General features: G+C 40.1%; 1 protein-coding gene and 1 pseudogene across 2 annotated transcripts in view; both read left to right on the top strand.

The window, feature by feature from the left end:
• ZC3H12B (zinc finger CCCH-type containing 12B) overlaps positions 1-23176 on the top strand; it is a 566523-nt gene that overhangs the window by 125951 nt on the left and 417396 nt on the right. The window lies entirely within an intron of this gene.
• Positions 18333-23176, top strand: LOC144308892 (WAS/WASL-interacting protein family member 1 pseudogene; annotated as a pseudogene).

Below are 23176 nucleotides of genomic sequence, written 5' to 3'. Positions count from 1 at the left end.
ATAAGAATTATTCACTGTGTCTAAACTGCTTGTAGAAACAGTGTGATTTATGTTGAACACCTGCTTTCCTTTTGGTAGTCTGGAATTGTGGTATATACCAGGCATAAAATTGCTTTGTGACCTGTCCACTCCTTTCTCACCCCCCAAAACTCCAAAATGGGCACCAAGTCTCAAATGAGTTTACTTGGTAGACAAGATTTGACATGTCACAGTTTGTTGCTGGAGGAATTACATTTAACTTTACTAGGAGAGAACTTGTGGAAGCTTGCATCTGCTTTCTTCCAGATTTTGTCACACATAACTTTTCCTTGGCTGATTTTGTTGTTTATCCTTTTACTGTGGTAAGTTAAAGATGTAAGCATGACTATATGCTGAATACTATGAGTCTTCCCAGTAAATCACTGAACTTCGGGATAATTGGGCACTACTGACACACAAATCTTTTATGAGATATGTGTTTTCAAATATTTCATGCAGTCTTTGGTTTCTCTTACTTAATTTTACAAACAACGTCTTTCAAAGAGCAAAAAAAATAATTTTGGAGTCTAGCTTATAATGTTTTCTTTCATGATCTATGCTTTTGGATTTGTGTTTAAGATTTTTTAAATACTTAAGATATTATTTAAGTTTTTATTCAAATTTCAGTTAGTTAATATATATAGAGTAATATTGGTTTTAGGGGAAGAGTTACTGATTCAACATTTGCAGACAACACATGGTGCTCATTACAAGTGTACTCCTTAATCCTCATCACTTTTTCAACACACTCCCATACTCACTTCACTTTTCTTAACCACCAGTATATTCTCTGTAGTTAAGAGTCTGTTTCTTGATTTGCCTCTTTTTCTTTTGCAAGATAATTTAGTTTCTTAAATTCTATATATGAGTGAATTCATATGGTATTTGTCTTCCTCTCGCTGAATAATTTTGCTTAGCATAATATCCTCTAGCTCCATCCACGATGTTGTAAATGATAAGATATAATTAATTTTATGGTTAAGTTATTATTTTATATTTATTATTTTGTATATATATTTTTAAGATTATTTATTTATTTATTCAGAGAGAGAGAGAGAGAGAGAGAGAGAGAGACAGGCAGAGGGAGAAGCAGGCTCCATGCAGGGAGCCTGATGTGGGACTCTATCCCGGGTCTGCAGGATCACACCCTGGGCTGCAGGCGGCACTAAACTGCTGCGCCACTGGGGCTGCCCTATTTTTGTATATATTTTAATTGGAGTTTGATTTGCCAACATATAGTATAACACCCAGTGCTCATCAAGTCAAGTGCCCCCCTCAGTGCCTGACACTCAGTTACCCTATCCCCCTGCCAAACTCCCCTTCCACTACCCCTTGTTCATTTCCCAGAGTTAGGAGTGTCTCATGTTCTGTCACCCTTTCTGATATCTCCCACTCATTTTCTCTCCTTTCCCCTATAATCCCTTTCATTAGTTTTATATTCCTCATATGAAAGAAACCATATAATGTTTGTCCTTCTCCAATTGACTTACTTCACTCAGCATAATACCCTCCAATTCCATCCATGTTGAAGCAAAAGGTGGGTATTCGTCGTTTCTAAAGGCTGAGTAATATTCCATTGCATATATAGATCACATTTTCTTTATGCATTCATCTTCTGATGGACACTGAGGCTCCTTCCACAGTTTGGCTATTGTGGACATTTCCGCTATAAATATTGGGGTGTAGGTGTCTCGGATTTTCACAGCATCTGTATCTTTGGGGTAAATCCCCAGCAGTGCAATTGCTGGGTCATAGAGCAGTTATATTTTTAACTCTTTGAGGAACCTCCACACAGTTTTCCAGAGTGTCTGTACCAGTTCACGTTCTCACCAACAGTGCAAGAGGGTTCGCCGTTCTCCACATCCTCTCCAACATTTGTTGTTTCATGTCTTGTTAATTTTCACCATTCTCACTGGTGTGAGGTGGTATCTCATTGTGGTTTTGATTTGAATTTTCCTGATGGCAAGTGATGTGGAGCATTTTCTTATATGCTTGTTGGCCATGTGTATGTCTTTGGTGAATTTTCTGTTCATGTCTTTTGCCCATTTCATAACTGGATTGTTTCTTGGGTGTTGAGTTTAGTAGCTTCTTTATAGATCTTGGATACTAGCCCTTTGTCTGATATGTCATTTGCAAATATGACATTCTGTAGGTTGTCTTTTAGTTTTGTTGATTGTTTCTTTTGCTGTGCAGAAGCTTTTTATCTTGATTAGGTCCCAATAGTTCATTTTTGCTTTGTTTCCCTTGCCTTCGTGAATGTATCTTACAAGAAGTTGCTGTGGCCAAGTTCAAAAAGGCTGGTGCCTGTGTTCTCCTCTAGGATTTTAATTGACTTTTGTCTCACATTTATTTATTTTTAAAGGTTTTATTTATTTGTTCATGAGAAACAGAGAGAGAGAGATAGAGACAGAGACAGAGACAGACAGAGACAGACAGAGACAGAGAGAGGGAAGAAGCAGGCTCCATGCAGGGAACCAGACATGGGACTCGATCCCAGGTCTCCAGGATCAGGCCCTAGGCTGAAGGCGGCACTAAACTGCTGAGCCACCCGGGCTGAAATTGTCTCACATTTAGATCTTTCATCTATTTTGAGTTTTTCTTTGTGTATGGTGTAACAGAATGGTCTAGTTTCATTCTTCTGCACGTGGCTGTCCAATTTTCCCAGCAGCATTTATTGAAGAGACTGCTCTTTTTCCAGTGGATAGACTTTCCTGCTTTGTCAAATATTAGTTGACCATAGAGTTGAGGGCCCATTTCTTGGTTCTCTATTCTGTTCCATTGATTTATGTGTCTGTTTTTGTGCCGGTACCACACTGTCTGGTGGATCACAGCTTTATAGTACAACTGGGAATCCAGCATTGTGATGCCCGTGTCTCTCGTTTTCTTTTTCAATATTCCCCTGACTATTCAGGGTCTTTTCTGATTCCACACAAATCTTAAGATTATTTGTTCCAACTCTCTGAAGAAAGTCCATGGTATTTTGATGGGGATTGCATTGAACATGTAAATTGCCCTGGGTAACATTGACATTTTCACAATATTAATTCTTCCAATCCATGAGAATGGAATATTTTTCCATTTCTTTGTGTCTTCCTCAATTTCTTTCAGAGGTGTTCCATAGTTTTTAGGGTATAGATCCTTTACCTCTTTGGTTAGGTTTTTTCCTAGATATCATATGCTTTTGGGTGCAATTGTAAAAGGAATTGTTTCCTTAATTTCTCTTTCTTCAGTCTCACTGTTAGTGTATAGAAATGCCACTGATTTCTGGGCATTGATGTTGTATCCTGCCACACTGCCAAATTGCTGTATGAGTTCTAGCAATCTTGGGGTGCAGTCTTTTGGGTTTTCTATGTAGAGTATCATGTCATCTGGGAAGAAGGAGAGTTTGAATTCTTCTTTGCCAATTTGAATGCCTTTTATTTCTTTTTGTTGCCTGATTGCTGAGGCTAGGACTTCTAGTACTATGTTGAATAGCAGTGGTGAGAGTGGACATCGCTGTCGTGGTCCTGATCTTAGGGGAAAGGCTCCCAGTGCTTCCCCATTGAGAATGATATTTGCTGTGGGCTTTTTGTAGATGGCTTTTAAGATGCTGAGGAGTGTTCCCTCTATCCCTACACTCTAATGAGTTTTGATCAGGAATGGATGCTGTATTTTTTCAAATGCTTTCTCTGCATCTATTGAGAGGATCATATGGTTCTTGGTTTTTCTCTTGCTGGTATGATCTATCATGTTGATTGCTTTATGAGTGTTGAACCAGTCTTGCATCCTGGGGATAAATACCACTTGGTCCTGCTGAATAATCTTCTTAATGTACTGTTTAATCTTATTGGCTAGAATGTTGTTGAGAATTTTTGCATCTGTGTTCATCAGGGATATTGGTCTATAATTCTCCTTTTTGGTGGGGTCTTTGTCTGGTCTTGGAATTAAGGTGATTCAGGCCTCATAAAACGCATTTGGAAGTATTCCATCTCTTTCTGTCCTTTTGAACAGCTTTAGTAGAATAGGCGTTATTTATGCTTTAAACGTTTGATAGAATTCCCTTTGAAAGACATCTAGTCCTGGACTTTTGTGTTTTGGGAGGTTTTTGATGACTGCTTCAATTTCCCCCTCGGTTATCAGCCTGATTGGGTTTTCTATTTCTTCCTGTCCCAGTTTTGGTAGTTTGTAATTTTCCAGAAATGCAACCATTTCTTCTAGATTGCCTAATTTATTGGCGTAGACCTGCTCATAATATGTTTGTATAATCGTTTGTATTTCCTTGGTATTGGTTGGTTGTGATCTCTTCTCTTTCATTCATGATTTTATTAATTTGAGTCTTTTCTATTTTATTTTTAATAAGGCTGGCTAATGGTTTATCTATCTTATTAATTCATTCAAAGAACCAACTCCTGGTTTTGTTGATCTGTTCTACAGTTCTTCTGGTCTCTATTTCATTGAGTTCTGCTCGGATCTTTATTATCTCTCTTCTGCTTGGTGCAGGTTTTATTTGCTGTTCTTTCTCCAGTTCCTTTAGGTGCAAGGTTAGCTTGTGTATTTAAGTTGTTCCAATTTTGTGAGGGAGGCTTGTATTGCGATGTATTTCCCTCTTTGGATTGCTTTGCAGTGTCCCAAAGATTTTTGAACAGTTGTATCTTGTATCTTCATTTTCATTAGTATCCATTTTTTAAAAAAAATATTCTTCTCTAATTTCCTGGTTGACCCACTCATCTTAAAAGATGCTCTTTAACGTCCACATGTTTGAGATTCTTCCAAATTTCTTCTTGTGATTGAGTTCTAGTTTCAAAGCATTGTGGTCTGAAAATATGAAGGGCACAATCCCATTCTTTAGGTATTGGTTGAGACTTGATTTATGACCCAGTATTTGTCTATTGTGGATAAAACTCCATGTGCACTTGAGAGGAATGTGTATTCAGTTGCATTCGGTTGGAAAGTTCTGTGTATATCTGTGAAATCCATCAGGTCCAGTTTATCATTTAAACCACAAATGTTGGATAGGATGCAGAGAAAAGGGAACCCTCTTACACTGTTGGTGGGAATGTGAACTGGTGCAGCCACTCTGGAAAACTGTGTGGAAGTTCCTCAAAGAGTTAAAAATAGACCTGCAATTGCACTGCTGGGGATTTACCCCAAAGATGCAGATGCAATGAAACGCCAGGACACCTGCACCCTGATGTTTATAGCAGCAAAGTCCACAATAGCCAAACTGTGGAAGGAGCCTCGGTGTCCATCGAAAGATGAATGGATAAAGAAGATGTGGTTTATGTATACGATGGAATATTACTCAGCCATTAGAAACGACAAATACCCACCATTTGCTTCAACGTGGATGGAACTGGAGGGTATTAAAGCCTTTGTTTCTTTGGTGATGTTGTGCTTAGAAGATCTGTTTGTCATTTGTACAAAGTGCCGTGTTGAAGTCTCCTATTATTAGTGTATTATTATCTAAGTATGTCTTTACTTTGTTCATTGATTGATATACTTGACAGGTCCTATTAGGGGCCTAAATATTCATGATTGTTAGGTCTTCTTGCTGGATAGACCCTTTAAGTATGCTATAGTGTCCCTCTTCATCTCTTACTACAGTCTTTGGGATAAACTTTAATTTATCTGATATGAGGATTGCTACCCAAGCCTTCTGTTGAGGACCATTTGAATGGTAAATGGTTCTCCAACATTTCATTTTCATGCTGGAGGTGTCCGTAGGTCTAAAATGTGTCTCTTGCAGACAGAAAATAGATGGGCATTGCTTTTATATCCAGTCTGAAACCCTGCGTCTTTTGATGTGATCATTAAACCCATTCACATTCAGAATTACTATTGAATGATATGAAATTATTGTTATCATAATGCCTATTCAGTTCTTGATTTTGTGAATTATTTATTTGGGCTTCCTCTTAGTGTTTCTTGCAGAGCGGGTTTGGTGGTTACATAATTTTTCAGTTTCTGCCTATCTTGGAAGCCCTTTATCTTTCCTTTTTTTCTGAATGAGAGCCTTGCTGGATAAAGTATTCTTGGCTGCATGTTCTTCTCATTTAACACTCTGAGTATATCCTGCCAGCCCTTTCTGACCTGCCAGGTCTTTGTGGAGACGTCTGATGTTAATATAAGATTTTTCTCCATAAAAGTTAAGAATCTGTTGTCACTGCTTTAAGGATTTTCTCTTTATCTTTGGAATTTGAAAGTTTCAGTATTAAATGTTGAGGTATTGAATGGTTTTCATTGATTTTTTTTGGGGGGGTAACCTATCTCCTGGATTTGAATGCCTGTTTCCCTCCCCAAGTTAGGGAAGTTCTCAGCTATGATTTGTTCAAATACACTTTCTGGCCATCTAGCCCTCTTGGTGCTTTCTGGAATCCCAATTATACATAGATTCTTGCTACTGAGGCTATCATTTATTTCCCTTAACCTTTCCTCTTAGTCTTTTAAATGTTTTTCTCTTTTTTCCTCAGCTTCCTTCCTTGTCATCAACTTGTCCTCTATGTCACTCACTCTTTCTTCCACCTCAATTATCCTAGTAGTTAGGACCTCCAGTTTGGATTGCATCTCACTTAATTGATTTTTAATTGCAGTCTAAGTTCTAAACTGCAGTCATGAAGTCTCTTGAATCCTTTATGCTTTTTTTTCCAGAGCTTTATAATTGTGCTTCTGAATTGGCTTTCTGACATTGAATTTTAATCCGTATTCTGTAACTGTGTAGTAGAGTACTGTTTCTGATTTTTTTTTTTGTGGTGAGTTCTTCCTCTCTAGTCATTTTGCTCAGTGCAGCCTGGGTGTATGATTGGTCTGAGTCAAGCATATCAGGGATGCCTGGGTGGCTCAGTGGTTGAGCACTCTCCTTGAGCTCAGGGAGTGATCCCAGGGTCCCGGGACCAAGTCCCACATTGGACTCCCTGCATGGAGCCTACTTCTCCCTCTGCTTTTCTCTCTCTCTCTTTCATATATATATATATATATATATATATATATATATATATATACTCTTAAAAAAAAGATTATCAACCATGCCCTAAGTAAATTTCACCCTAGATGATTCTGACAAGGTCAGAGACCAGAAAATGAAAACAAAGATCAGAACAAAATAAAAGAAAAGGACCACTAAAGTGAAAAACAAATTTTAAAACAAAGTAATAAAAAATAAAAGGCCAAGAACCCCAAAGAAGGAGGGGAAAAAGAAAAAAAGGAAGAGAAAAGACACAAAAGTAAAAAGAATAAAAAAGAAGAAAGAGAAGAAAAAAAAGGAGGACTGGGAGATTGTGGTGGTGAAGAAGTTTTAGTGGAGGTAGAATGTAGTGTACTTGAGGTGTCCTAGCGGATGATCTTCTTCACTCTGAGTGTATTAAGTTCTGTATGTCAGAAGATGCTCAGTCCCAAATTTATATAAACCAGACATACTTGTAGAACGCCCCAAAATTGACCACCAAAACATAAATGACATAAAAGACGGGGGCAGAATGGCAATGAAGAATCTCACAGAATGAACCAGCATGGTATACCACTCGGTTTTGTGTGCATACCGGTAATGTTTTAGAAGGTATTAACTTATGCCATTAGAACAAAATGAGGCAGAGAAAACAAAAAACGCAAAACAAACAAATAAAAAAAAAAAACATCTTGTATATCTCCCAAAATTAAGTTGAGTATGTTGAAGGGAATCTAGAAGTGGAAAATATATCTAGGATCTGTACATGTAGAAATATGAAAGTCAAAACGGAAGAATCTTAAAAATGAAGAGGTGGTAAAATACTGTAATTAAGGTGGGTAAAGAGAAAAGCAATTGGAAATTTAAAGTCTGATATAAAAAAGAGTTATACTGGAAAAAGGAAAAAAAATAGGAGGGGTATCTTTAATTGTATATAATGTAAATCCCTTGACTTCCCCTGGAGCTTTCTAGTGCTGCTTTGTCAACAACTTGCTGTTCCCCTGTTCTTCCAGCTGGTCGTTTGGGGGAGAGGCTGCTGTGCTGATTCTCAGGTTTGTGTACCTGGCAGAGCTTCCTGGCCCCCTGCCAGATATGGGGCTCAGTGGGAGCTGTTTACCCCATGAGGCCTCTGTTCCCCAGTGGCCCCGCCCCTCCCAGGCACCAGGTGATAGAAATGACAACACTGGGGGAGGCCAGGTCTCCAGCTCTCGAGTTAGTTCCCCCAGTAACCACCCACAGCTCCCAGTCCACACTGGGCTAGATTCTCCTGGGCCCTGTGCAGGTGCACTGATCTGCACAGCTTTCAGGGTGCCCAGTGGCAGGAGAGTCCTCGTTGCCTGTGCCCTCCCCGCCTCTGCCAGTCCTGGGGGGAAGGCAGGATCTTAGAATATATCTGCTAGGTTCCCTGGGATCTGGGGCCCTGTGCTGCTGGAATCCTGGGTCGTGGCTCCTGAAGGCAGCAGGGTGGAGACACCTCTGTCTGGAGCTGTCCACATAACCTACTGGCTTCTCACAAATTCCCCAGGTTGCATACTCCAGCCCTTTACCAAGATTTGTCCATGGTTTGTGGTGCACTTTCCCCTGGGTGCACTTCCTTTATTAGTAACTCCAGGAAACTTGAGGCTTCACTGCCCCTCCTGTGATTCTACCTGATTTCCCTGCTAAGGACTTTTCCATCCAGGAATAATATAGTGTGGATTTTTAAAGTTCCTGCTTCTCTGCAGCTTGGCTTTCTTGTCCAGCAGGCCTTCACCTCCAGGCTTTAGCCTGGCTCCTCTCGATGCCCCAACCCCACTTGATTCTTTTGTATTTGTTTTCCACCTTCCTACCTTGTTAGAAGTGAAAACCCTTCTCTCTGTAGCGTTCTACCTGTTCTCTCTTTCAATATCAGGAAGGTATTCAGGATGATTTGCAAGTTATCTAGGTAAGTTGGTGGGACTAGGTGAGTTGAGGACCCCCACTCTTATGCCATCTTGCCACTACACCACTTCTTTACCCACTCATCAGTTGATGTATAATTTGGATTTTTCCATAATTTGGCTATTCTAGAGAATGCTGCTATAAATATAAACATCAGAGTACAAATGTCCCTTTGAATTAGTATTTTTTTTAAAAAAAATATTAGTTTCAGAGTTAGAATTTGTTGATTCATCAGTTGTATATAACACCCAGTGCTTCATGTGCCCTCACCCAATTATCCCTTCTCGCCACCCACCTCTCCTTCAGGAACCCTCAGTATATATCCTAGAGTTCAGTATCTCTTATGGTTTTCCTCCCTTTCAATTTTCATCTAAGTTTATTTTTCCTTCCCTATCCCTCTGTTCATCTGTTTTGTTTCTTAAATTCCACATATGAGTTAAATCACATGGTATTTTTCTGTCTCAGATTGAATTATTTCACTTAGCATAATACCCTCTGGTTCCATCCATGTCATTGCAAATGGCAATATTTTATTCTTTTTGATGGCTGAGTAATACTCTATTGTGTGTATATACCACCTCTTCCATATCCATTCATCTTTTTTCCCCATTCATCTTTTGATGGATATCTCAGCTCTTTCCCTATTTTGGCTATTGTGGACATTGCTTTTCTAAACATTATGTTGTGTGTGCCCTCTTGACACACACAACATTTGGTTTTGGTTTTGGTTTCCTTTGGATAAATACCTGGAAGTGCAATTGTTGATTTGTAGGGTAGTTCTATTTTTAACATGTGGAAAAGCCTCCATATTGTTTACCAGAGTGGGTGCACCAGTTTGTGTTCCCAAAAGCAGTGTAAGAGGGTTCTACTTTCTCTACATCCTCACCAACATGTTTTTCCTGAGTTAGTTTTTACTCATTCTGACTAGCGTGAGGTGGTATCTCATCATGGTGTTGATTTGTATTTCCCTAATGCCAAGTGATGTTGAGTATATTTTTAGGTGTCTGGAAACCATTTTTAATGTTTTTGGAGAAATGTCTTCATGTCTTTCTCCATTTCTTGACTAGATTTTTCTTATCTTGATGAAATTCTAGTAGTCCATTTTTGTTTGTTTTCCCCTTGTCTCTAGAGACATGTCTAGCAAGAAGTTGCTGCAGATGAAATAAAGGAGGTTGTTCCATGTGTTTTCCTCTATGATTTTGATGGATTCTTGTCTCATATTTAGTTCTCTTATATATTTTGAGTTTACTTTTGTGTATGCTGTAAGAAAATGGTCTAGTTTCATTCTTCTCCTATAGCTGTCCAATTTTCCCAACATCATTTGTTAAGAGATTGCCTTTTTTCCATTAAATTTTCTTTCCTGCTTTGTTGAAGATCAGTTGACCATAGAGGTGAGGGTACATTTCTGGGTCCCTTATCCTGTTCCATTGATCTATGTGTCTATTTTTGCGCCAGTACAATTCTGTCTTTTTTAAAACATTTTATTTGTTCATGAGAGACACAGAGAGAGCGAGGCAGAGACATAGGTAGAGGGAGAGGCAGGCTCCATGCAGGGAGCCCGATGTGGGACTTGATCGTAAGACTCCAGTATCACTCCCTGAGCCAAAGGCAGACGCTTAAACAGTGAGCCAACCAGGTGTCCCAGTACCATTCTGTCTTGATAACTACAGCTTTGTAATATAGCTTGAAGTCCAGAATTGTGATATCTGCAGCTTTGGTTTTCATTTTCAACATTCCTTTGGCTATGTGGGGTCTTTTTTATTTCCATACAAATTTTAAGATTTTTTTTCCACCTATGTGAAAAATGTTCATGATATTCAATAGGAATTACATTGAGTGTGTAAATTCCTTTGGGTAGCATACAAATTTTAACAATATTTGTTTTTGCAATCCACGAGCAGCCATTTAGTTGTGTCTTCCTCCATTTCTTTCATATATATTCTAGAGTGTTCCTTTACCTATTGGGTAAGGTTTATTCCTAGGTATCTTATGGCTTTTGCTGCAATTGTAAATGGGATCAATTTCTGGATTTTCTTCTGCCTCATTGTTCGTATATAGAAATCCAACTGACTTCTGTGCATGGATTTTCTTTTCTTGAAGTTATTTTTTTTTCTTGAAGTTATTTTATTTATTTTTTTATTGGAGTTCAATTTGCCAACATATAGCAAAACACCCAGTGCTCATCCCATCAAGTGCCCCCCTCAGTGCCCATCACCCAGTCAACCCCACCCCCTGCCCACCTCCTTTTCCACCACCCCTAGTTCATTTCCCAGAGTTAGGAGTCTCTCATGTTCTGTCTCCCTCTCTGATATTTCCCACTCATCTTTCTCTCCTTTCCCGTTCATTCCCTTTCACTATTTTTTATATTCCCCAAATGAATGAGACCATACAATGTTTATCCTTCTCCGACTGACTTATTTCACTCAGCATAATACCCTCCAGTTCCAACCATGAAGAAGCAAATGGTGGGTATTTGTCATTTCTAATGGCTGAGGAATATTCCATTGTATACATATACATCTTCTTTATCCATTCACCTTTTGATGGACACCGAGGCTACTTGCACAGTTTGGGTATTTTTGGGCATTGCTGCTATCAACATCGGGGTGCAGGTGTCCCAGCATTTGCTGCATCTGTAACTTTGGGGTAAATCCCCCAAAGTGCAATTGCTGCATCGTAGCACAGGTCTATTTTTAACTTTTTGAGGAACCTGCACACAGTTTTCCAGAGTGGCTGCACCAGCACATTCGCACCAACAGTGCAAGAAGGTTCCCCTTTCTCCACATCCTCTCCAACATTTGTTGTTTCCTGCCTTATTAATTTTCCCCATCCTCACTGGTGTGAGGTGGCATCTCATTGTGGTTTTGATTTGTATTTCCCCGATGGCAAGTGATGCGGACCATTTTCTCATGTGCTTCTTGGCCATGTCTATGCCTTCCTCTGTGAGAGTTCTATTCATGTGTTTTGCCCATTTCATGATTGGATTGTTTGTTTCTTTGGTGTTGAGTTGAATAAGTTCTTTATAGATCTTGGATACTAGCCCTTTATCTGATACGTCATTTGCAAATATCTTCGCCCTCTCTGTAGGTTGTCCTTTACTTTTGTTGAATGTTTCTTTTGCTGTGCAAAGCTTCTTATCTTGATGAAGTCCCAATAGTTCATTTTGCTTTTCTTTCTCTTGGCTTCATGGATGTATCTTGGAAGAAGTTGCTGTGGCCAAGTTCAAAAAGAGTGTTGCCTGTACTGTCCTCTAGGATTTTCATGGAATCTTGTCTCACATTTAGATCTTTCATCCACTTTGAGTTTATCTTTGTGTATGGTGTAAGAGAATGATCCAGTTTCATTATTCTGCATGTGGATGTCCAATTTTCCCAGCACCATTTATTGAAGAGACTGTATTTTTTTTTCCAGTTGGTAGTCTTTCCTCCTTTGTTGAAAATTAGTTGACCATAAAGTTGAGGGTCCTCTTTGGATTCCTATTCTGTTCCATTGATCCATGTGTCTGTTTTTGTGCCAGTACCATACTGTCTTGATGACCACAGGTTTGTAGTACAACCTGAAATCTGGCATTGTGATACCCCCAGCTATGGTTTTCTTTTTTAATATTCCCCTGGCTATTAGGGTCTTTTCTGATTCCACACAAATCTTAAGATGATTTGTGCCAACTCTCTGAAGAAAGTCCATGGTATTTTGATGGGGATTGCATTAAATGTGTAAATTGCCCTGGGTAACATTGACATATTCAAATATTAATTCTTCCAATCCATGATCATGGAATATTTTTCCATCTCTTTGTCTCTTCCTCAATTTCTTCCAGAAGTGTTCTGTAGTTTTAAAGGTATAGATACTTTACCTCTTTGGTTAGGTTTATTCCTAGGTATCTTATGCTTTTGGGGGCAATTGGAAATGGGATTGACTCCTTAAATTCTCTTTCTTCAGTCTCATTGTTAGTGTATAGAAATGCCACTAACTTCTGGGCATTGATGTTGTATCCTGCCACACTGCCGAATTGCTGTTTGAGTTCTAGCAATCTTGGGGTAGAGTCTTTTGTGTTTTCTGTGTACAGTATCATGTGATCGGTGAAGAGGGAGAGTTTGACTTCTTCATTGCCAATTTGAATGCCTTTTATTTCTTTTTGTTGGCTGATTGCTGAGGCTAGGACTTCTAGTATTATGTTGACTAGCAGTAGTGAGAGTGGACATCCCTCTCGTGTTCCTGATCTTAGGGGAAAGGCTCCCAGTGTTTCCCCATTGAAAAAGATATTTGCTGTGGGCTTTTCGTAGATGGCTTTTAAGATGCTGAGGAGTGTTCCCTCTATCCCTACACTCTGATGAGTTTTGATCAGGAATGGATGCTGTATTTTGTCCAATGCTTTCTCTGCATCTATTGAGAGGATCATATGGTTCTTGTTTTTTCTCCTGCTGATATGATCAATGACATTGATTGCTTTACGAGTGTTGAACCAGCCTTGCATCCAGGGGAGAAATCCCACTTGGTCATGGTGAATAATCTTCTTAATGTATTGTTGGATCCTATTGGCTCGTATCTTGTTGAGAATTTCTGCATCTGTGTTCATCAGGGATATTGGTCTATAATTCTTTTTTTTTGGGGGGGGGGTCTTTGTCTGGTTTTGGAATGAAGGTGATGCTGGCCTCATAGAATGAGTTTGGAAGTATTCCATCACTTTCTATGTGTCCGAACAGCCTTAGTAGAATAGGTATGGTTTCTTCTTTAAGCGTTTGATAGAATTACCCAGGGAAGCCATCTGGCCCTGGACTTTGTGTCTTGGGAGTTTTTTGATGACTGCTTCAATTTCCTCCTATTGGTCTGTTCAGGTTTTCTATTTCTTCTTGTTTCAGTATTCGTAGTTTGTGCATTTTCCAGTAAAGCGTCCATTTCTTCTAGGTTGCCTAATTTTTTGGCGTAAAGCTGCTCATAATAAGTTTCTAAGATCATTTGTATTTCTTTGGTATTGGTGGTGATCTCTCCTTTCTCATTCATGATTTTATTAATTTGAGTCTTCTCTCTTTTCTTTTTTTTTTAATTTTTATTTATTCATGATAGTCACACAGAGAGAGAGAGAGAGAGGCAGAGACATAGGCAGAGGGAGAAGCAGGCTCCATGCACCGGGAGCCTGATGTGGGATTCGATCCCGGGTCTCCAGGATCACGCCCTGGGCCAAGGGCAGGCGCCAAACCGCTGCGCCACCCAGGGATCCCCTCTCTTTTCTTTTTAATAAGGCTGGCTAATGGTTTTTCTATCTTATTAATTCTTTCAAAGAAACAACTCCTGGTTTTGTTTATCTGTTCCATGGTTCTTCTCATCTCTAATTTTTTGAGTTCTGCTTGAATCTTTATTTACTCTCTTCTTCTGCTGGATGTAGGATCTATTTGCTCTTTTTTCTCCAGCTCCTTTAGGTGCAAGGTTAGCTTTTGTATTTGAGTTCTTTCCAGTGTTTGGATGGATGCTTGTATTGCAATATATTTCCCCCTCAGGACTGCTTTTGCTGTATCCCAAAGATTTTGAACAGTTGTATCTTCATTCTCATTAGTTTCCATGAATCTTTTTAATTCTTCTCTAACTTCCTGGTTGACCCCTTCATCTTTTAGCAGGATGGTCTTTAACCTTCACGTGTTTGAAATCCTTTCAAACTTCTTGTGATTTAGTTGTAGTTTCAAATCATTATGGTCTGAAAATATACAGGGGACAATCCCAATCTTTTGGTATTGGTTAAGACCTGATTTGTGATCCAGTATGTGGTCTCTTTTGGAGAAAGTTCCATGTACACTTGAGAAGAATGTGTATTCAGTTGTGTTTGGTTGTAAAGTTCTGTAAATATCTGTGAAATCTGTCTGCTCTAGTGTATCATGTAAAGCTCTTGTTTCTTTGGAGATGTTGTGCTTAGAATATCTATCGATTGTAGAAAGGGCTACATTCAAGTCACCAAGTATAAGTGTATTATTATCTAAATATGTCTTTACTTTGGTTATTAATTGATTGATATACTTGGCAGCTCCCATATTCGGGCATAAATATTTATGATTGTTAATTCCTCTTGGTGGATAGATCCTTGAAGCATGATATAGTGTCCCTTTTCATCTCTTACTACAGTCTTTGGTATAAACTTTATCTGATATGAGGTTTGATACCCCTGCTTTATTTTAAGGACAATTTGAATGGTAAATAGTTCTGCAAGCTTTCATTTTCAGGCTGTAGGTGTCCTTATGTCTAAATGAGTCTCTTGTAGATAGCAAGTACATGGGTCTTGCTTTTTTATCCAGTCTGAACCCCTGCGCCTTTTGATGGGGTCATTAAGCCCATTCACATTCAGAGTTACAATTGAAATATATGAATTTAGTGTCTTCATGATACCTATTCAGTCCCTGTTTTTGTGGATTGTTTCCTTGGACTTTCTCTTTCTTTTTCAGGGCCCCATTAGTATTTCTTGCAGAGCTGGGTTGTTCGTCACATATTCTTTCAGTTTCTGCTTATCTTGGAACCTCTTTCTCTTTCCTTCTATTTTTAATGAGAGCCTTGCTGGATAAAGTATTCTTGGTTGCATGTTCTTCTCATTTAGGACCCTGAATATATCCTGCCAGCCCTTTCTGGCCTCCCACGTCTCTGTGGAGAGGTCTGCTGTTAATCTAATATTTCTCCCCATAGAAGTTAGAGATTTCTTGTCTCTTGCTGCTTTAAAGATCTTCTCTTTATCTTTGGAATTTGCAAGTTTCAGTATTACATGTCGAGGTGTTGAGTGGTTTTTTTTGGTTTAGGGGTGGGTGTCTCTCTATTTCCTGGATCTGAATGCCTGTTTCCCTTCCCAGGTTAGGAATGTTCTCAGCTAGGTTTTGTTCAAATACATATTCTGGACCTCTGTCCCTTTCAGCGCTCTCGGGAATCCCAATTAAACGTCGATTTTTTTTCCTTCTGAGCCTGTAATTTATTTCCCTTAACCTATCCTCATGATCTTTTGTTTTTCTCTTTTTTCCTCAGTTTCCCTCCTTGCCATTAACTTGTCTTCTATATCACTCTCTCATTCTTCTACCTCGTTAACCCTCATCTTTAGGACCTCTAGTTTGGATTGCATCTCATTTAATTGGTTTTTAATTTCTGTCTGATTAGGTCTAAATTCTGTAGTCATGAAGTCTCTTGAATCCTTTATCCTTTTTTAGAGCCACCAGTAGTTTTTTCATTGTGCTTCTGAATTGGCCTTCTGACCTGGATTTGTAATCCAAATTTTGTAACTCTGTGGGAGAGAGGACTGTTTCTGATTCTTTCTTTTGAGGTGAGTTTTCCTTCTAGTCATTTTTCTCAGTGCAGAGTTGCCAAAAACAAGTTGTACTGGAAAAAGGAGAAAAAGAGAGAAGAGAAAAAAGACAGAAAAAGAAGAAAAAAATTGGGGGGATGGAAACAGAATAAAAAACAAGGGGAAGTATCTTCTGATTCTATATACTGTAAATCCCGGGACTTCATTGGAACTTTCCAGTGTTCTTTGGGTCAATAATTTGCTTTTCCCCGTCTTTCTATCTGGTCTTCTGAGGGAGGGGCCTGCTGTGCTTATTCTCTGGTGTAAACACCTGGGGGAGCTGCTCAGTCCCCTGCATGGTGCAGGGCTCAGTGGGAGTTGTTTATCCTGTTTATCCTGTGAGGCCGCTGTTAGGCTCAGTGGGACTTTTTTATCCTGTGAGGACCCAGGAGGAACAACAACATTGGAGGCGTCCAGCTCTCCAGCCCTGGAGTCAGCTCCCACAGTTCCTACAGTCCGCAGAGGCCTGGGTGCTCCGGGGGCGGGGTCGTCGATCTGCACAGCTCGGGGCGCCCGGCTGCAGGAGCATCCTTGCTCTCCTGGGCCCTCCTGGCTTCTGCTTGTCCCGGGGGGAGTGCAGGATCTTGGGCTGTGTCCCCTAGCGCCCTGGGCTCAGGGCCTGCACCAATGAAATCATGCTCTAGGGCCGCCCAGCCCCTCCTTGCCGAGCGGCTGCAGAGTTGCTCCCCGGGCCCTGTGGGGCACACCCTGCAGCCCTTTATGGTATGTGGCAGGCTCCCCCCGGGACCCACTTCCTCTGTTAGTGCCCCTGGGAGCCTGAGGGCATCCCAGCCCCTCCTGGGATTCTGCTTCTAACTCCCTGTGGGCACCTTTGCGTCCAGGAAGATGGTGAAGCTCCTGCTTCTCCGGGATGGGGGCTTTCCTGTCTTGGAGGCACTCGCCATGCAACCTTAGCCCAGCTCCTCGAGGGTCCCCTTCCCCTTGGATGCTTTTTTATTTCTTTATTTTTTTCCTCTTCTTCCTACCTTGATAGAAACACGAACTCTTCTCACTGTAGCATTCTAGCTATTTTCTCTTTAAATCTCAGGCTGAATTCATAGGTTTTCAGGATGATTTGAAAATTATCTAGGTAATTTGGTGGGGACAGGTTACTTGGGGACCCTACTCTTTCTCCATCTTGCCCCCTCCTCTCAGTTTATATGTTTCTTGAATTTATTCGTTTCTTCTGGATTGCCTAATTTCTTGCATATAATTGCTTATAATATTCTCTTATAAATGTGTGCTTTCCTTCAATGTTGGTTGTGATCTCTCCTCTTTCATTCATAATTTTATTTATTTGGATCCTTTTCTATTTTCTTTTTGATAAGTCTGCCTGGGCATTTATAGATCTCATTAATTCTTTCTAAGAACAATCTCCTAGTTTCATTGCTCTTTTCTACTTTTAAAAATATCTCTATCATTGATTTCTGCTCAAATCTTTATTATTTCTCTCCACTTACTGGATTTAGGCTTCATTTACTATTCTTTTTCCAAGTCCTTTAGATGTAAGGTTAGTTTGTGTATTTGAGACTTTTCTTGCTTCTTGAGAAATTCTTTTAATGTCAAATAATTCCCACTTAGGACTGCCTTTGCTACATCCTAAAAGTTTTGCATCATTTTCATTTTCATATTTTCATTTTCATTTTCATTTTCTTCCATGTATTTTCAAAATTCTTTAATTTCCTGTTTGGCCCATTCATCCTTGAGTCCGATGTTCTTTAAACTCCACATACTTGTGGTCATCCAATTTTTTTCTGTAGTTGACTTCAAGTTTTACAGCATTATGATCTGAAAATATGCATGGTATGACCGCAATATTTTTGTACCAGTTGAGACTTGATTTGTGACCCAATATGCGATCTAAACTAGTGAATGATCTGCGTGAACTCAAGAATGTGCATTCTACTTTAGGATGAAATTCTCTGACTATATCTGTTAAGTCCATCTGGTCCAGTGTGTCATTCAGAATAGATGGCAAGCTGCAAGATGATTCATTACTATGAATAGCTAACCTATGGTCACACTCTTCTGTAAGGGCTTTTTTCAATAAGGCTGTTGCCCTTCTCGTCTGGTTCATGTTTTTAACTGGGAAAACTTCAGATGGCTTAGCTACCTCTTCTTTGATAGAATTATCATGTTCTTTCAGGGTGGCAACATGCTGACCCAATCATGCCCTCAAGTCTGCTGCTGGTGTGTTTAAATATGACTTGCTTTTCATCGCTGCTACCCTCAGGTAAGAGTCTTGGGAGCTGGTGAAGGACAGCTGCTCCGCAAGCTTCAAGGTCTTCTTTCAGAATGTCACTGTGATCACAGAGCTCTATTGTTGGTGAGTTAGTGGAGGATTCTTTTTTTTTGAATCAGGAGAGCTTAGGGTTTGCAAAATACAATTATGTTTTTCGGTGGACAGGACATATCTTTCTTGTTCAGAGTGGATTTTTTTTTAAGTTAGTAACTGTTTATTGTGAATCTTATTTTAATAAATTAATTTTTTATTGGTGTTCAATTTACCAAGATACAGAATAACACCCAGTGCTCATCCCGTCAAGTGCCCCCCTCAGTGCCTGTCACCCATTCACCCCCACCCCCCGCCCTCCTCCCCTTCCACCAGCCCTAGTTCGTTTACCAGAGTTAGGAGTCTTTATGTTCTGTCTCCCTTTCTGATATTTCCCACACATTTCTTCTCCCTTCCCTTATATTCCCTTTCACTATTATTTATATTCCCCAAATGAATGAGAACATATCAGGTTTGTCCTTTCCTTGACATCTTAAAAGCCATCTACGAAAAGCCCACAGCAAATATCATTCTCAATGGGGAAGCACTGGGAGCCTTTCCCCTAAGATCAGGAACAAGACAGGGATGTGCACTCTCACCACTGCTATTCAACACAGTATTGGAAGTCCTAGCCTCAGCAATCAGACAACAAAAAGACATTAAAGGCATTCAAATTGGCAAAGAAGAAGTCAAACTCTCCCTCTTCGCCGATGACATGATACTGTACACAGAAAACCCAAAAGCCTCCACCCCAAGATTTCTAGAACTCATACAGGAATTTGGTAGTGTGGCAGGATACAAAATCAATGCCCAGAAATCAATGGCATTTCTATACACTAACAATGAGACTGAAGAAAGAGAAATTAAGGAGTCCATCCCATTTACAATTGCACCCAAAAGCATAAGATACCTAGGAATAAACCTAACCAAAGAGGTAAAGTATCTATACCCTCAAAACTATAGAACACTTCTGAAAAAAATTGAGGAAGACACAAAGAGATGGAAAAATATTCCATGCTCATGGATTGGCAGAATTAATATTGTGAAAATGTCAGTGTTACCCAGGGCAATGTACACATTTAATGCAATCCCTATAAAAATACCATGTACTTTCTTCAGAGAGTTAGAACAAATTATTTTAAGATTTGTGTGGAATCAGAAGATACCCCGAATAGCCAGGGGAATTTTAAAAAAGAAAACCATAGCCGGGGGTATCACAATGCCAGATTTCAGGTTGTACTACAAAGCTGTGGTCATCAAGACAGTATGGTACTGGCACAAAAACAGACACATAGATCAATGGAACAGAATAGAGAACCCAGAAGTGGACCCTGCACTTTATGGTCAACTAATATTCGGTAAAGGAGGAAAGACTATCCATTGGAAGAAAGACAGTCCCTTCAATAAATGGTGCTTGGAAAATTGGACATCCACATGCAGAAGAATGAAACTAGACCACTCTCTTTCACCATACACAGAGTGGATTAATTTTAAGGTCTCTATTCCATCTTCTCCCTCAATCTTGTCACTGAGATTTGGCTGTGGTTCTGGACTCTTGAAAATGATATCATCTTCACTTACAGAGACTTTGAGGTCACTGCTGCTGCTGCTGCTCAAGCTTTCCTCTTCCTGCACTTCCTGCATTTTTCTGAAGGGTTTCTGTGACTCTGGGTCCCCTGAAGGAAGATGATCTGAGCAACCTTCCCACGCCGAACCCTGATCTTGAGAACACTCATTTTCAGATGCGCAGCATTCCGAGGCTTATATGGGAATACCTGGCAGTGCTCTCAAAGCCTGAAAGCGTCCCCCCCGCCAATACCCAATACGCCCAGACCCATTCAGTCAAGTATGCACAGCTGGGGGTCCTTGCCAGTGTCCGGTGCCCCCAGGCATCCCAGCCCTGGTCTTCCCCCCCCCCCGCCCTTCCCAGGAAGCTGAGGTGCAGCTTATTCAGGAGGCTCCCCCTGCCAAACATCCTCTAGCTCCTTCTCGCCCTTCTCCAGCAGGCCTCTCCTGCCCCCCACGCTCAGCAGGGCCTTGGATGACAAGCCACCTCTTCTGCCACCCCCAGTGGGCAATAGGCCCTCCATTCACAGGGAAGAGGTCCCACGCCCACCCCCTCAGAACAGCAAGCCCCCGGTGACTTCTACCCCTATGCCTTCCTCCTCCTCCTCCTCACAGGCCCCACCCCCGCCACCTCCACCCAGCAGGCCTGGCCCTCCCCCTGCTTCTGGGTTCCAGTAGCTCCGATGAAATCCCCGGACTCCCACAGAGGGATCTGTCCCTCACTTTGTCTACACCGCCCTTGTCTTCGCTGGGGTGATTGGGCCCTCTTCCACCCCCGCCCACTGAGAGACCCCCTCCTCTGGTGAGGGACCCACCCGACAGATCAGGCCCTCTCCCACCACCCCCCTCCAATAAACAGAAATGGCAGCACATCTCGGGCCCTGCCTGCCACCCCCTAGTTGCCATCCAGAAGTGGAGTAGATAGTCTCAGGAGAGGAGCCTGGCCTCCTCTTCCTCCCCACAGGCCTGTTGCTGGGGCACCTCCCCCTCCTCCACCATCAACATCAATTAGAAATGCACGGATACTTGTTTCCTTGTTGATCTTCTGCTTAAATTATCTGTCCATTGCTGTGAGTGGGATGTTAAAGACTGCTACTATTATTGTACTATTATCAATGGGTTTCTTTAATTTTGTTATTGTTTTATATAGTTGACTGCTCCCGAGTTATTGATATAAATACAATTGTTAGATCTTGTTGCTTTATAGACTCCTATATTATGATATAGTGTCCTTTTTCATCTATTACAGTCTTTGGTTTAACATCTAGTTTGTCAGGATGCCTGGGTGGCTCCATGGTTAGGCATCTGCCTTTGGCTCAGGGCATGATCCTGGAGTCCTGGGATCGAATCCCACATCGGGCTCCCTGTATGGAACCTGCTTCTTCCTCTGCCTGTGTCTCTGCCTCTCTCTCTGTCTCTCTGTCTCTCATGAATAAATAAATAAATAAAATATATTAAAAAAATAAAATCTAGTTTGTCTGATATAAGGATGGCTGCTCCATCTTTCTTTTGATGTCCATTGGCATTATAAATTGTTCTCCAACCCCCTCACTTTCAATCTGGAGGTGTCTTTGGATGTAAAATGAGTTCATGTTAGCAGTATATCGATGGATCTTGTTTTTATCCAGTCTGATACCCTATGTCTTTTGATTGGAGAATTTAGTCAATTTACATTCAGAGTAATTATTGAAAAGTATGAATTTAATATCATTGTATTACCTGTAAAGTTGCTGATTTTGTAGATTGTGTTCCTTTCTGGTGTTTTGTTTGTTTTTGGTTTGTTTTGTGTTTACTTTTGGGCTCTCTCTTCACTCAAAGCTTCCTTTCTCATATTTCTTGCAGGGTTGGTTTAGTGTTCAGGAACTCCTTTATTTTCTGTTTGTCTTGGAAACTCTTATCTTTTCTATTCTGAATGACAACCTTGATGGATAAAGTATTCTTGGGTGCATATTTTTCCCAGTTATCATGCCAGTGCTTTCTGACCTGCCAGATCTCTGTAGGGAGTTCTGACAGCCTTATGGACCTATCCTTGTGGATTAAAGACCACTTTTCCTGAGCTGCTTTCAGGATTTTCTTTTTTATCTTTAAAATTTGCAAGTTTCACTATAATTTCTCAAGTTGTTGACCTATTTGTTGATTTTGAAGAGTGTTCTCTGTGCCTCTTGGACTTGAATGCCTGTTTGCTCCCCCAGATTAGGGAAGTTCTAAGCTATAATTTGTTCAGATAAGCCTTCTGGCCCTCATTTATCCACTCTTCAACTTTTGGGACTCCTAAAATATGGATTTTTTTTTAGCTTAATGGTATCGCTGAGTTCCCTATGTCTACCTTTTATCTAATAGTTTTCTTTCCCTAATTTTTAGCTTCCTTTTTTTCTATAATTTTATCTTGTATATCACTGTTTCACTCTTATTCGTTCATCCTTATTTGTATTATCTCCACTTGAGACTGCATCTTCGCAGTACCATTTTTAATTTTCCCCGACAGGATTATAATTCTTTTATCTCTACAATAAGGGATTTTCTACTGTCTTTTATGCTTTTTCAAACCTAGGTAGTATCTTTATAACCATTGTTTTAAATTTCTTGTTCTGACATCTTACAATCCATACTGATTAAATCCCTTGCTGTGTGTACTACCTCCTGTTCTTCCTTTTGGAATGAATTTCCCTACTTTGTCATTTTGTCTAGAAAAGGAAATAAGAAATAATAAGAGGAAAACAACAAAAACAATAGCAACAACCACAAAGAAACAAACAAACAAATTAGATCCATGATGTGTTTTGTTCTGCTTGTTAAAAGAAACTATGTCCTAAAATAAAAAAGAAAAATATATACATATATGTAAACAAAATAAAAATACAGTGAAAATAAACAAAAATGTAATATATCTATATAAAATATATATAAAAATAAAAATTAAAAAAGGATAAGAAAGGATTTAGAAATGAGAAAACTGAAAAAATTGTATTAAAAGACTGATAAATAAAAATACAAAGACTGCCATATACTGTTTTCCCTGAGATCTGAAGCTTTGCAACCCTCTGTGATCAGTAAAATTCTTGTGAGAGTGTTGTTTGTGCTGGTCTTTTAGAGGAGGGACCAGTTGTCCAGATTCTCAGGTGGACTTGCTGTTGGTGGAAATGAGCCTCCAGTGTTCAGGGAGGACTCAGTGTAA

This window comes from Canis aureus, chromosome X, assembly GCF_053574225.1.
Source record: "Canis aureus isolate CA01 chromosome X, VMU_Caureus_v.1.0, whole genome shotgun sequence".
In the NCBI taxonomy this organism is placed as follows: Eukaryota; Metazoa; Chordata; class Mammalia; order Carnivora; family Canidae; genus Canis; species Canis aureus.
The sequence above is the reverse complement of the archived record's forward strand: the minus strand, read 5'-3'. Positions and strand labels throughout refer to the sequence as shown.